This window comes from Planococcus citri, chromosome 3 (genome assembly GCF_950023065.1).
Source record: "Planococcus citri chromosome 3, ihPlaCitr1.1, whole genome shotgun sequence".
NCBI lineage: Eukaryota > Metazoa > Arthropoda > Insecta > Hemiptera > Pseudococcidae > Planococcus > Planococcus citri.
The window spans coordinates 22,457,783-22,472,125 of NC_088679.1; the positions used below are offsets into that span (position 1 = coordinate 22,457,783).

The following is a 14,343-nucleotide window of genomic DNA, read 5'->3' on the forward strand; positions in this document are numbered from 1 at the left end:
ATTTTTCCACAAAAAGAATCATTAGAGTTTTCCACAAAAAAAATCACTAGATTTTTCCAAAAAAGTCACTGGATTTTTTCAAAAAAAATCACTAGATTTGTCCACAAAAAAATCACTAGGTTTTTCCACAAAAAAGTCACTAGATTTATTCCATTAAAAACAGTACATTTTTCCTTTTTTCAAAAAGAGTCACTAGATTTTTCCACGAAAAAATCACCAGATTTTTCCAAAAAAAAAACACTAGGTTTTTCCACAAAAAGTCACTAGATTTATTCCATTAAAAACAGTACATTTTTCCTTTTTTCAAAAAGAATCACCAGATCTTTCCACAAAAAAATCACCAGGTTTTTCCACAAAAAAGTCACTAGATTTATTCCATTAAAAACAGTACATTTTTCCTTTTTTCAAAAAGAATCACTAGACCAAAAAATCACCAGATTTTTCCACAAAAAGAATCACTAGATTTTTCCAAAAAAGTCACCAGATTTTTTCAAAAAAAAATCACTAGATTTGTCCACAAAAAAATCACTAGATTTTTCCACAAAAAGAATCACTAGATTTTCCCACAAAAAAATCACTGGATTTTTTTCAAAAAATTTACTAGATTTTCCCCAAAAAAATAAGTTACTTGAAGATTTTTCAAAAAAATCACAAGCTTTTTCTAAAAATGATCGAATTTTTTCGAATGTTATTAAATTTTTTAATAAAAAATCTTTGAATGTCACCAATTTTTTTTCTAAAATGTCAACAGAAATGTTCCGAAATGTTAGGTATCATCATCACGTTATTCAAAATGTAACCAGCATTTTCGAAAAGTAACATCTGATTTTCCAAATTTATCAGATTTTTAAAAATTCTGTCAATTTTTCGAAATGTAGTCAAAATGTCAGATAAGGGGGTTTCACTTTATTCAAAAAGTTTTCTAATTTTCTAAAATGTTGTCTCATTTTCCAAAATGTTGTTACATTTTTCTTACACCAGATTTTCCAAAATTCGATCAGATTGTTAAAAATATCATCAGATTTTTCAAAATTTTACCAGTTTTTCAAAATGTTACCAGAATTTGCAAAATGTTATCAATAAATCATCCAAAGCACTTTATCAAACATTTCAATGTGTGATAACATTTTTCCAAAATAATAATAAGGATTTTCCATTTTTCTCCTCAGTCTTTCTCACAGTAACTTGCTCAGCATTTCAATAACGAAAATTATGTCTCTTAATTGAACTGATACGTATATCTTGATTTTTGAACTGTGTTTTAGTAATTAAACTCCCTCTACCTTCTTCCTCGCCCCCCCCCCCCCCGCAAACAAAATTACCACGCAGTGTTTAAAATTTGATACGGTGAACAGAAAGCTTTTGAAAACTCCCTTCCACCTCTTCCAATAAGTGACCATTATTACAGATTTTCATGAGCAATGTTTAAAAACCATCCCTCCGAATGACGCAGTATCAATTACTTGACCGTTAAAAAAAAAATAAACATTATAAAGTATCGAGATTTCCGAAACACACTGTAGTGCACACAGCACGGTTATAAATCGTGTTTAAAATTTCCTCGGCTCGGATTGTACTTAGTAAGTTAGGTCTTGCGCGATGGGCCTTTTCTTCGGTTCGACTCGGGCTAGATTTCTTTTTAATTAAAAAGCCATAGTTACCGGCGAAGAAGATTGTATGCAGAAAATCAGAGATAGTCGGTCGGGCCGACGATGAAAGGTTATTCGTAGCCAGTTGCCAGTTGCACCTTTTACCTATTTTCTCTTCTTTGGGTACCTACTCGTATTACAGCGTTAAAAAGCGAGCCCTGCGACGACGCCAAGACTATACAGCAGTATACGAATACACGAGCAGCTCGAGAAATCGACGTCATCCTAATTTAAAAGCCACCACGATTAATGTTCAACAAAAGGGCTATTGTCTTTATACCGGTCGGCCGACAATTTGTGGCTTACTTTTAAATTACAAAAGTAAACAAACAGATGGTGAAAAATACTAAATGCGATTTTCATTTTATAAACTTACCGTCTCGTGCTTCGTGCGCCTCGTGCGCTTCGCTTTAAAATAAATTGCGCTTTGTTTTTATTCGCTTTTTAGCGAATTTCTTCTCTTCTCTTCCGACGGGAGTCGTTTTTTCTAATGACGTTTCTCTCGCGCTCTCTCTTTCTGCGGCTTGGCGCGTTATTCTACGTAAATTGAAGAGTGTATATAGTTAACCTTGTACCGCGCAACTCGCTTCCAAGGTTGTTAACGGGGCCAAGGGCCAGCGACGACGACCGGGCCGCCGGGGGTGGTAAAAGTACGCAACTTTTTCCACTCTCCGTAATGTTTATCTTGGCGCTATCATTCGGCACGACCAAGCTTTACGACCAACTTTCCGCCAACCCAATGATTTACATTTTCATAGAATTTTTTATTTATTTTTTTCATAATTTTCTCATCGTGCTTCTCTTTCTCTGTCGTTTTTAACCCTGTACACTTATAGACTTGCCCGTCGCTACCGCGTCAATGAGCTGCCTTTCTCTCTCTCTCTCTCTCTCTCTCGTAATTCACAATACCATATTTACGACTTGGCAAAACGAAACTTTACACTTTTATGCGGATCTTTGCGCTCGATTCTTTTTCTTAATTAACTAACCAGAGTATACTCGTTCGACTATTTCGTTGGCTGCATTGGTTCGTTTCGTTTTTCCACCCTGCTTCGCAACTCGACCGTTAGCGTTGATAAAAGCAAATAAAAAAAAGAAAAAGGAAAAAAATTCTTCTCGCTCCGCTCTCTAATGGCTTATAAAGCGATTAATCTTTATGTATCGTGCACAAGCGTCGCTAATAAATATTTCAAAAACAGACAATTTTCTACCTTAGTCGATTTTATCGAGCTCGCCATTTTCGCCATCTGTTTGCTCGCTAATTCTCGCCATTAAGACGTTGGATTATTTCTCGTCTGAAACGGTTATCGTTCTGTCTGCGATGTGCAAATGAACCAGTGTCGTCCCCCCCCCCCTCGATATTATAAGCTGAGAAAAAAATTGATAATTTTTATACGTTATCGATTGCAATTGGTAATCACTTGTATTTGCAGAGCTTGGAAAATTAACGTGAAAATGAAAACAAAGTTTGAGATCAGCTTTTTCAAATATGTAGCCAATAAAAGCACAGGTGGTGCGTATTTTTCTGTTTGTTCGAAATTTGAGGATTTGTTGAGATGCAAAGGAATCTCATGTATGTACCAAAAGGGAGAGTCGGAATTCAAAATCAGCATCTCTAAAAACCCAACAAAGCATAGGTTCTATGAAATTTTCAATTTTTTAGCTCATTGTGAGGCGCAGGGAGCTCGTTACAAAAACATTCTTGTTTCAAAGTTTGAAATCTATGTTGATTTTCGGACAATTATTTTCTTCCCAAATGTTTCACATTTATTATACTAGAACATCGACAGATATCATTCCTGATACTGAAAAAATATTTTGGAATGCAAAGGTGCCAATTGTGAAATTGGAAGTACCTTAACAACCAAAATATTACCCCAGTTCCTTCCAATCCGAATATTCAAATAAGGAAGTTACTTTTTCAAACACATAGAAACTAAGAACAAACAATCTCTTCTTTTCTTATTTCGTTCTAAAGCAATCAAAACATAAAATTTTTTATTCCTGGCGCAGAACCCGCTCACTTCTCTAGTCAGAATTTCGCATCACAAACCTTCAGTCATTCGTCGATTATGACTCAAAATATATTTCCAGTTGGTTTCCCAATTTCCAATACACCCCTTGATGCTTTTTTAGTGATTTTTTGAGAGCTTCAATTTTTTTAAAATAGATGTACGAGTACCTACTTACAAGGGAGGTAGGTGTTCCAACGAAGAGAAAGATTTTTGACCACGGCAAAGCTTAAGTTATAAGAAAGAGCATCGTCAGCAAAATTGTGGGTGCTAAAGAGCATTTTCCGATTTTTAATGAACCTTTAAAAATCAAAAATTTGGGCCAAAAATGTGAAAAAATCAAAATTTTACTGGATGGACTTACAAGGCTGAAATTTGGTACTTACTCCATTATTGACCTTCCAAACCGATTGGAATCTGTTTTAAAGCATTTTGAAAAGTTTTATAGCCCCCAAACATTTTTTGAAGGTTGAAATTTCCACAAAATTTCATTCAATTGAGCTGGAAAACTAAAACTTACTTTATACTTACACTATTTTCAACGTGCTGAGTCAACCGGAAGTGGTTCCAGACCATTCTGGAGTCACCAGATTTTTTTTTAAAACTCCAGATTTTTAAAAAGTGTCATAAAAATTGTAAAAGGGGAACGAGTAAAAACAGCATTATTTAAAAAAATAAATTTTGATGACTGGGGTGTTCTTTTAGCAGTCAAAATTGAAATTGCACGCCTCCTACCCCCTCTCCCCACCAGAACACCCCTCCCCCCATCAAAGGGTACCTACCCGAGGGTTATGAGTGATAAATTAACCTTCGACTCGAATTTTAAATATAATCCAAAGCCCCAAAAGTATCTTTGGGGGACCAAAAAAAAACATTCTCAAGTCCTAAATTTTTTGTCTTCCCCTCCCCCTCCCTCTACATTCAAGAAAATCGCGATTTCTATGTTTTAAAATTATATTCTTCTATCACTTGACCAAACATTTTGAAATAGGACTCGATAGTGATCCACTTGTTAATCGAGTAAACAACATTTTTTTCAAGGTCAATTTCTATCACGTTGAACTAAACAGTTTTCTTTTGACAATTTTGAATAATAAAAATTTCTAAAAATTTGCTGAATGCTCCAAAACAGTTTGACACCTCCCCCAAATCATCTCAAAATTTTGAAATCGAATGAATAAATTTTTATTTAGAGACGCCCAGCAACTTAGGCTTTTTTGCGTCTGCTGTTTTTTGACACAGATTACAAATATTAATTCATTTTGCACAGATGATTACAAATACATTCAACAATATAACAACAAATATAACATGAAAAAATAAACAGGAAATATATAACATGCAAAAGAAAAATAACATTGAAAAAATTTAAGAACAAGCACTAAGGAAAAAATAATGTGTTTAAATATCATTGAATAAGTTAGACTCTTTTAGAAAAATGAACAATTTCTGGCACAGATTTTCATCATCAGCTTTCAGATGAGCATATTTAAAGTCACTGCCTAGTATATTTTCTACTTTTGATTTGTATAGTATGCATGAGTCCAGTATATGTTGAATGGTTACATCTATATCACAAGTTGGGCATTTTTTCAGAGATTTTTCTGAGAAGAGTGAGCTGTGTGTGAATGTGGTGTGGCCTATGCGGATTCTAGCTAAAATTACTTCTTCTCTCCTGCTTAAGCGATATGAGGTGACTGGATTTGGTGGTATGATGTTTTTGTACGATTGAGTTTTTTCTTTGATAGCATTCAAGTTGGCAGAATCAATATTGCAGGAGGCAAGCAGTTCTCTAGTGCGATTTCCAAATGGTTTGTAGGTAGAGTACTGGCTTTCAAGGCTTGAATGAAAAATCTTGAAGTAGTTCAGGTGGTGTGGGTTCATGGCAATCTTGAGATAGTATTTCAGAGCAAGGTAGTTTCTCCTTTCTTGCAGACTGGTGGTGCCTATTTCTGTGATAAGTTTTGAGATGGGGCTTGTGCGGAAAGCACCTACACAGAGACGAAGAGCATGATTTCTGATGGAATTTAGTTTATCTAGGTCTGATTTGGCAGCTGAATTATAGATAATTGATCCGTAGTCAATAATGGACTGGAGGTGGCTTGTATATATTCGTAATAATGCCCATCTGTCTGCACCCCATCTGGTGAGACTGAGTTTTTTTAGAATGTTGATAGCATTGTTTCCTCTCTGTTTAACATAGTTGAGGTGAGTCTTCCAGTTCATACGTTCATCTAGGTAAAGTCCAAGAAATTTGTGAACAGGAGTACTTGTGATTTCAGTATTGTAGATTTGAAGGTTGATACTCTGTATGGGTCCTCGTTTGCAATGAAAGTTAATAATGACTGTTTTTTCAGGTGAAAATCTCAGTCCTTTTTCAGTGATCCACCTCTGTAGACGATTTATTGTATCTTGGAGACTTTTTTGAAGTTTGTTGATTGATTTTGCTCTAGCAAAGATCGCCAAATCATCAGCAAATAGTGAGTAATTTACTGGTTTGAGTATCACATTTTTTATATCATTCATTGCTAGTATGAATAATATAGGACTGATTACTGCACCTTGGGGTGTGCCAATTTCTTGAGTATAAGCTCCAGAGTAAGTTGTGTTCAACCTGATTTTGAATGTTCGATTCCTCAGGAATGCTCGTGTCATGAAGTAAAATATCATATTTGCCAACTTCATTCGATAAAATTTTATAGAAATTTCAACAACCAAAAATAGTTATGCTGGAGGCTTCAGAAATTTTCAAAACGTTTTGAAGCCATTTTCAATCTCTTTCAGAGACAAAAAAAGGTAAATGCCTAATTTCAGCTTTCTAGATCAATTTGGTGAAATTTTGATTTTTTCTAGTTTTTGGCTCAAATTTGATTTTCAAAAATTCATCAAAAATTAAAAAATGCATTTTATTAGCACATGAAATTTTGATAGCTTGTGATGCAGCTATTGTTGCATGATCTTTCGATTTAATTCTAATCAGTTCAACGTTTTTTCATCAAGTTGGGATACTTTAGTTCTCACAACTTCTAATTAAATTCACATGGAGTTGATGAAAGAATTTCCAAATAGACTTATGATGATGAAAAATGGGCTCGAGCTCACACTTGGCCCCAGAAGAACAATGTTAGAATGGCTGGAGAGTACCTACACAGATTACTGGAGGCTCCGGAATTCTCCAAAAATGGTTATCTTCAGGTTAGAAGGTTGGATTGCAGTAGTACATTCACATTAGTGAGGTTAGGTTGAAAAAAAACACAAATATCAACCTATAAAAAAAAATTGAAAATTTGCCACTTACCCACCCTATTAAAATTTTTAAAATTAAAAAAATCCATACTCAAATTTCAAAAATCAACTTGAGCACCAAAAATTTCGTTTAAATGAATTTTTGAAAGTTTTCCTTTGATCTGGTTTAGTCTCATTTAAATTAGAGCGTATTACTCGAGGTGGTTCCCATCATTAGTATAACAAACAAAAGCCAATGCGAGACAGAAATGGATTTTTAAGGACTAGAAAGAGTACTTCAACCCCCCTCCAAATCCATAAAGTATTATTTATGATTCTCTTTGACCTTCTATGCAGCCAAATAGTGACCTGCAGAGCTATTTTGAGCCTTAAAAGTCACTTTCATAAACATTTTAATGAGCAGAAAATTTAAAAAAAATTTTCTTGACTGCCTCTTATCCTAGATCAAGTACCTACCTAAGACTAAATGAGTGAAATCGATGACTAGAGAGATCGAAATGTTCCTAGTACGCATTTCGTAAAGATTCTGGTCACAAAATCTGTTTTTTTTTAGTAAGAAAAATTTAAGATCACTCACCAGAGAAAAAAAATTAGTACCCCCCGGTCACACTGTGGTTCTGCTGAACTTTCATCACCATCATCATCATCATCATCATTACAAAGAACATGACTGGAGATTGTAGGGGAAGGTGTTGTAGGGGTCGTCAAAAACATCCCCATCTATAATCACACAACTCGGTCAATTTTTCAAGGATTTGCTCGAATGGTGGAAAAACTGGGACCTGGAAAGGAGCCAAATTCCAATTCATAAGATTCAAAATTCGCTCTGGTAATAAGAAATGAGGACAGAATAGAAAAGTAGGCATTGCTCTGCATCCTTCTTCATTTTTTCACATAAATTTTCGAGAGCTTTGACGTGAAATTCTCTACATCTACATAACAATCATATGAAATAATGAGGGAAAAAATTCAAAAAACTAAACCCAAAACATACCCGTACATCGACCTTTTCCCAACCACATTTTTTCATCTCTTACCAAATTTCACAACGGTTCCTTTTTTTTCCAAGCTGCAAAAAACCATACGTGCTAATCGATTATATATCGTCGTTGCTTGTAAATCCGTTCATGCGTAAAATCTGCATAATGTTACATAATCAAATTTCCATTGATCAAAAGTGGCGCAATTGCGTCCAAACGAGTACGTAATTCCGGTAATTAATTTCCTTTGATGACCAAAAGCTATACACAGAACATGAGATCAACTCGGAGCAGGACACGAACGCGGGAAGATATAAATTTAACGTTACGTTATGTACCAAACATTACACTGGCGAGGCGATTTTATCTCATTAATTTAACACTCTACAACGTAACATACCATGTAGAGACTCTCGTACCGCCACATACGTCTCCATCGTGATCGTCGTTAACTAACTTCGTATTTGCAATTTTAAATTACCCCCTTGACAATTCCACTGAATTCAATTTACTTCCTAAAAAAAAATCCTTCCACGTCCCTCCTTCTTTTCTGACAGTTTTGAGTAGCTATACATCCTACGAATAAACCAACGGTATAATAGGCTACGAGTATTTGATAATGATAACACAGTGTGTATAATATTGGGAATAAAAAATCATATCAGTGGGTAATTGCATTTTGGTTTTTTTTATTGCTTGTAAACCTGCTGAAAAATTCATTCGGTCGAGAACGTCTATATAGCTGTACGGCTTCATAAATGTTTACCAAATGTTTTATTTTAGCCTTTCGCAGTATTTATAGATGATACATTCGCATTGGAATAAATACATTACTGTACATGGCATTTTATACGCAATCCTGCCTACTATACACGTAAGGTCGTTGATATGAATTATAAATAAATTCCGGAATTATCTACGGTTAATGTCATTTACCTACCATAGGTAGACCTAGCGTTTTTTTTTTGTATCGTATCTTCTATTTTGTATTTTCCACTCTGCACTCGTCGAATATCGGCGACCAATCGACTACATATAGGTGACGCAAAATCGAACAGTTTCGCTTTAAAGTATCGTTATGTACTATAGGTAGGTAGGTATTTCTACGTAGATACCTAAGTATAAAGCTGCATCGTTATCTTGGAAACTTATACGATGTGTATATTTCAAAGGGGTATTTAGGCATTAGATTTTCCTTAAGGCTGCTTAGCGTGTATTAAAGTACAACGTTTTTAGTTTAGCTACTTTAATTGGAAAATGTTCGAGAGATGCATTGCGCCATAACGCGTACAGCTACGTCTACGTATAGCCTACACCACGAAACACAGTCTTCTATACGTACATAGGTATACAGAACACTGTGCTTTTATATACAGTATAAACTACCACATCAGGTAACCAGCAAACGAAAGGGATTTATTTGAAACTAATTTAACTCGCAAACTTTACCGTAAAAATCTACGCTAGTTTTACGTCTATGGACATAAATTTCCACCTCGAGTAAATAATCTGGTGTCCTAACAAATTAACAATACGTCTGTCTGCTTCACACACACGACCAGGAAATGGGTTTTCAAGTTCGAATTTCCATTTCAATAAGAAACTTTATAATCGCGGATCTGATGAAAGGGAATGAGTGAAAATGTATTTCAAAAATAATTATATAAAATAGAATAGTTTTTTAGAATTAATTCTAGTACATTAAGTACTTAAATAGACAGAAAATTTAACGTGCATTTTTTTTTTCTGTTGATGTTTCAGATCCATCTTCGAATAAACCATTACAAAACTGCATTCAAAGTGATATCCAGGTAATTAATGCCAAGTTCTTTTAATATTTTTATAGAAGCCATTCAGAAATAAGACCAACATGAGGATTTTCTTGGGAACAGAAAACTGAAGTTGGTCATTGTTGAATTTGAAATTTGTAGAGAAATTAATTGAAAATTTGGTCAAGGGTCCAAAAAAAAAAAAAAAAAAAAAAAGACAAAGGAGGAGTTGCGATAAGGCCATTTTTTGGCACAAGCTAGTTATCTACATTTAAAATGTTGTAACAGAATGTCCCAAATACGAATCAATGGTTAGTTAACTCATGATGACCATTTTTGAGCCCCAGGGGTTTCCAAAGAATTGTGAATAAAAAATAATTTTAGGAACCACTGAGTATTGTTTTCAAAAACTTTTTCAGCGTAAAATATCTGTTTGAACCCGTATGTGAGGAGATTTTTCTATTTTCGACCCTCAGGGACAGAAATGGGAGAGGGGGGGGGGTGATTTTTGGAAAATTTTGGAACCACCATTTTGAACCTACCCCTTTAAGCCCCACTAAAAAGCGTTTTCAGTTTATTAGTATCTAAAAGACCTCCATCCTAACAAATTTTGAGCTCAATAAAGTTTTGCACTGGCACTTCAAAGATATAATTTTCCAATTTTTCAAATCTCGTTATTTTGGGAACCCCTAGAAAACTAGAAACCTGTGATTTGCGCCAAACTTAAGGTTTTGAGGTATATATTCAATAATCTAGATAAAAAAGTTGAATTAAGTTCCCTGTATATTCGCAATTTTGAACCCTTTTTTTTTAGAGCCCCCCCACTTTGGGCACCCCTATTTTTTCAAACAAATTGAAGAATTTACATTTGAAACACACTAAAAAGAGCTCGATAATTTTTCATTTCACTTTTGAACTGGCACACCTGGAATTTCACAGTGATGACCAAAAACAGTTGAGAAGGTGTCCAACAAAAATGAACCAAAGTTATAAGTTCTAAAGTAGGTACATTTTTGGCCCTTCCAGAGAGATTCGAAACTTCTGTAGAAAGTTAGAAACTTGCTGCAGGCTACAAAAATGGTCAAATTGCGATTGATTTGAATCGAGTGACCGTTTAAACACACCGAATGATATTTTTCCGAAAAAAGACTCATTCGTTAATACATATACCTGCCATTTTTTTGAGAATTGATTTTTTTCACATTTTCTGAAGTTTTCAAACTGGTTAAAAATTCACTTTTGAATTGATACTCTTGAGATTTCGCAGTAATCATCTAAAACAACATGAGAGGGTTCCTAATAAGCACCGACCAAAGTTTATTTTTAGCCCCTTCAGAGGAATTTGAAAGGCTATAGGTGGATAAGTATGGTGAATTTGCCCCCGAGAGCTTCAGGGTTGATATTTGCATGGAAGGTTGGTACCCTTGAGCACCTTCCGTCACGAAAGTTTCAGACCCCCAGACCCCCCCGTTTTTGAGAAACCCCCCCTTTTCTAAAATTACAATAAAAATTTTTTTCTCAGCCCCATGTGAACCGATTTTTTTAATTTTTTGGTATGTTGTAAACATCCATAAGAGGCATCTCCACAAAAAATTTCAACCCCCTCCCCCCATATTTTCCCCTCAAAATGGCGTTTTTTAGTTTTGTTTGCCCGTTTTAGCAATGATCATGATTCGGCACAAAAATGCGAATAGCATTTTTAAATGTATTTTTGACTCCTACAAAACATATATTTTTTCCAAAAAAAAATTTTTGGTGGGCCGTGGTCAAAAATTGAAAAAACCAACAGAGGGGGTTAAAAATGGATTCTGGTGTAAATCATTGTTTTTTGTAAACAAGGTGTCGTTTCCATATGAATCGAACCCCCCGAACACGAATATGACGCCCAATCTTATGCTACCCTCATCCACACCCCTCCAGCGCCTCTGCCCCCTTCTCAATTTTTACTATATAAAAAGTTCAGCTATTTTCGTAATATTGGTGTCGTTTCCAAATGAATCGAACCCCCCGAACCCTCATCCACACCCCTCCCCAGTGCCTTATCCCCCTCCTCAATTCCTACTATATTATATATTGAGCTATTTTCACAATGTTGGTATCGTTTCCATATGAATCGAACCCTCCGAACACGAATATGAATTCCAATTTTTTGCTACTCTCATCCACACCCCTCCCCAGTGCGTCTGCCCCCAACTCAATTTTCACTATATTGAAAGTTCAGATATTTTCGTAATGTTGGTATTGGTTCCATATGAGTCGAACACTCCGAACACGAATATGACGTCCAATTTTATGCTACTCTCATCCACACCTCTCGAGTGCCTCTGCCCCCACTCAATTTTCACTATATATTGAAAGTTCAGATATTTTCAAAATGTTGGTGTCGTTTCCATATGAATCTAACACCCCGAATACGAATATGAAGTCTAATTTTATGCTAACCTCAACCACAACCCTATACAGTGCTTCCGCCCCCACCTAAACCATAAATGTTTTCACCAACTCTGATCAATCTTCTACAAATAATTACTCGGGTTGTTATTACTTTTAAAAGTATGCTTCGCGAAGGTTGAAAACTCGTAAAACAATGACCATCGCGAGGTTCAAACTTTAATATTCAAGTTTCCAGGTTTTCATTCGTGCCAAAAAGACACCCAGCATTATGAAAATAGGTTTAGCATTTGGGGTGTTCGACTCATATAGAACCGACACCAACATTATGAAAATATCTGAACTTTCAATATAGTGAAAATTGAGTTGGGGGCAGACGCACTGGGGAGAGGTGTGGATGAGGGTAGCAAAAAATTGGACGTCATATTCGTGTTCGGGGGGTTCAATCCATATGGAAACAATACCAACATTACGAAAATAGCTCAACTTTTAATACTCGTATAGTAAAAATTGAGAAGGGGCAGAGGCGCTGGAGGGGTGTGGATGAGGGTAGCGTAAAATTGGACGTCATATTTGTGTTCGGGGGGTTCGATTCATTTGGAAACGACACCAATATTACGAAAATAGCTGAACTTTTGATATAGTAAAAATTGAGAAGGGGCAGAGGCGCTGGAGGGGTGTGGATGAGGGTAGCATAAGATTGGGCGTCATATTCGTGTTCGGGGGGTTCGATTCATATGGAAACGACACCTTGTTTACAAAAAACAATGATTTACACCAGAATCCATTTTTAACCCCCTCTGTTGGTTTTTTCAATTTTTGACCACGGCCCACCAAAAATTTTTTTTTGAAAAAAATATATGTTTTGTAGGAGTCAAAAATACATTTAAAAATGCTATTCGCATTTTTGTGCCGAATCATGATCATTGCTAAAACGGGCAAACAAAACTAAAAAACGCCATTTTGAGGGGAAAATATGGGGGGAGGGGGTTGAAATTTTTTGTGGAGATGCCTCTTATGTATGTTTACAACATACCAAAAAATTAAAAAAATCGGTTCACATGGGGCTGAGAAAAAAATTTTTATTGTAATTTTAGAAAAGGGGGGGTTTCTCAAAAACGGGGGGGTCTGGGGGTCTGAAACTTTCGTGACGGAAGGTGCTCAAGGGTACCAACCTTCCATGCAAATATCAACCCTGAAGCTCTCGGGGGCAAATTCACCATACTTATCCACCTATAGCCTTTAATGAAAAAATTGAAAAATCGCTGGAGGCTTCAGAATGGCTCGAAACTAATGGTTGTTGATGTGTGAGAGTTGAATTGTTGGAATTTAATTACCTATTTACTTTGATTTACTTTTCTCAAAAAAAAGGTTTACCTCACGAAAACGTTTCAAAATCACCCTTAAAATGGATTTTTTTCAAATTTTACACACATATAAATTCTCAAAAATTTGCCAAAAATCCAAAAATGAACTTTGAGACACAACATTTTGCTTATGAAGATTTTAGGACATGCTCTTTAAATCTAGTTTGGTTTCGTTCAAATTAAATGTTGCCAGTTTCAAAAAATAAATTTTCGACCCAAAAGATCGAATTTTCAGCTAAAAGCCTTAAAATATTTTTAAAACTGTCCAAATAATTCGTAAACAGGTAAACATTTTGTACTGAATTATAAAATAGGTATCTAAAAAAAAAAAAATTCACTCCGGCTCCAAAACATTAAAATTTCCAACCTCGAAAATGGGAAATTTTTCAAACTGTCTTTGTGATTTGAACTAAAATTATTTTTTCGAGCTACGAGTATTTAAAACCGGGAAAGGGAGATTCGAATCTTGTATTTTTATTTGAAATAAATCTTGATTCCAATATCATTTTCAAAACGATTCTTAGAATTCAATGTCCGAACTGATTTGATTCGCGATTCGAAAATTTCAACGATTCGTGTAAAAGATTTGAATAATTTTTTAATCTCCTTTCATTTTCAACTTCAAATTGATTTAAAATTTAATAAATTTGCCCACCTTTGGAAATAATGATAGAAAAAAGCAACGAGATAGGGCAAAAGCGGTGATTAAAAAAAAATCAATTCGCGATTCGAATCACTTCACAAATGACTCTCTAGATTGACGATTCGAAGGGATTCGAATTTCCAAAATTAAAGGTGATTTGTGATTCGCGATTTTCAGGAGGCTTTACTCCCTTCACTTCAATTTTGAGTTGAAAATCATCCACAAAAAATTTTGGTCCCTCATTTGTCAATGAGAAGAAGAGATGTAGGACCTCAAGGCTCAAAAA

General features: G+C 35.1%; 1 protein-coding gene across 4 annotated transcripts in view; it reads left to right on the forward strand.

The window, feature by feature from the left end:
* The window catches only part of cpx (complexin), a 478,766-nt gene that overhangs the window by 160,594 nt on the left and 303,829 nt on the right, over window positions 1-14,343 (forward strand). For all 4 annotated transcript variants that reach the window (XM_065358572.1, XM_065358569.1, XM_065358571.1 and 1 more), the window contains one exon: window positions 9,649-9,698. The gene's annotated coding sequence lies outside the window, so the exon portion shown is untranslated. The remainder of the gene's footprint in view (window positions 1-9,648; window positions 9,699-14,343) is intronic.